The 1835-nt window shown below is 55.0% G+C and overlaps 1 protein-coding gene across 1 annotated transcript in view; it reads right to left on the bottom strand.

Moving 5' to 3' along the window:
- CD101 (CD101 molecule) overlaps positions 1–1835 on the bottom strand; it is a 16932-nt gene that overhangs the window by 4630 nt on the left and 10467 nt on the right. The window lies entirely within an intron of this gene.

Genomic DNA, 1835 nt, shown 5'->3' with positions numbered 1-1835 from the left:
AGAGCAAATCCACACACCCTTATTTGAACTGTGGTGGGGAATCACTGGGTGCTACTGGGCAGGAGAGTAGCAGAGGAGGTGTGTGGGGGACCACAGGGCAGGAATGGGGGGGTGGAGACACCCGCCGTGTTGGAGCTTGGAGGCAAAGCCTCTGTCTGAAACAAAAATGTCCATCTACCGCTGCTCCTATCGGCAGGCTCATACATAAGTGAGAAAACCAGCCCACGGCTTTGGAGACTGTGAACAAGTGTCTTTTATCTCAGAGAGACTACAGAGCCTGCGTGGGTTTTGCTAAGTCGCCATCTCAGGGGCTTGCTGTGGTTATTAACCGGAAACCACATAACACGGTCCTGAACATCCGCTGTGATTATACCCAGCAATCATTCAGTTTAGTGCTGAGCAGCTCAGGAGAGGAGAGCTCCAGTGCTGCCTGCAGCTCTGCCCCCCCGCAGGGTACGCAGTTGCTCCCAATGCGCCCGGTTTGACAGACCCCCTTCCCGCCGCACATCACCCATTGCTGCCGCCTTTCCTTCTCCTCCAGCAGCGGAAAGGCCGCAAACTGGTCTCTTCGAAGGGCCTCCGACTGCCTGTGTTTCCCCTTGGCCCTCCCCTCCACGCTGAGACACCACTTCTGTCAGATGGGGCCAGCAGTCAGGTGAAGGAGTACACACAGATATCTACCCGTGGGTAGACAGAAATTACTCAGCATGGGACACCATCAGGGTTTTAAGCGACTGTGGGCTGAGTTTCCATTCTCAGCATTTTCCTTGCATATGTGCTCAGCAGCACAACGCCCTGTGCTGCGGCAGCCGGGGACAACCGAACACCCTTAAGCTCAGCCCCTGGGTGCTGGTTCAGGGATGGGCTGCAGAGGACATGCTGAGATGCCCCTGCGGAGCATCTCAGCCCCCTGCCCTCAGCCACAGGCTCAGCAGGGCGCTCTCTTCCACAGCACCTCCCTGAGGGATTCAATGGCAGCAGGTTAGGGAGAGAGCCTGTGGACCAGGAGGGAGCGGCGGCTTCTCCTGCAGGGGCTGATGGGGAAGAAGGACACCACAGGAGAGAGCCCACATGCTTCCCCTTCCTTCAAGCATTTCTTCCCGAAACCCAAGCAATCCACTTCAGAGGCCATCACCGTCTCTCCTGAGACCAGTCAATGCAAAATATCCCAACTGATGGCCCTTGACATCCCTGCGCATTGCCTCTGCCTCCATCTCAAATTTGTGAACAAAATCTCCCTGCTCGCGTCCACTTATGCCGCTTTTTTCTCTTTGCACCCTATTGCATTTCCTCCTCTTCTCTCCACACTGCAAGCGGACGCATTATCACCAAAAGGTAGTTTCCTCCATAGTAGGACTTGCATGTCCATAAGTCCCAACATCTGCTTACTGCCTCACCTCAGTGGTGAGGATTTTGGCAGTGACAGTCCTGCTGTCTTGGCCACTCCCAAGGGATCAACAAAGTGCTGTCCTGCATTTCACAGTGCACATGCCCTGCTCGGAAGGAATGGGTAAGGGCAAGAAGCAGAAGAGACGGGAAGGCAATCACCCTAATTAGGAAGCCGTGCAAATTCATCAGATCCACACGTGCAGAGACCAAGTAGACTTGGCCATACTTAGGAACCAGATGCAAGTTGATGGCTTCCAACTTCAGCAGTTAAAAGTGCACCCAGCCCAGAGCCAGCTCTACGGAAGCACAAATCTTCAGGGTGGGAGAGTCTCCTTCCTTGGAGATATTCAAAAGCCGGTCCTGGGCAACCGGCTTTAGGTGGCCCTGCTTGAGCAGGGGGTTGGACCAGATGACCTCCAGAGGTCCCTGCCAACCTCAGCCATCCT

Source organism: Pygoscelis adeliae, unplaced genomic scaffold, assembly GCF_000699105.1.
Source record: "Pygoscelis adeliae isolate BGI_AS28 unplaced genomic scaffold, ASM69910v1 Scaffold124, whole genome shotgun sequence".
NCBI classification, from domain to species: domain Eukaryota; kingdom Metazoa; phylum Chordata; class Aves; order Sphenisciformes; family Spheniscidae; genus Pygoscelis; species Pygoscelis adeliae.
The sequence above is the reverse complement of the archived record's forward strand: the minus strand, read 5'-3'. Positions and strand labels throughout refer to the sequence as shown.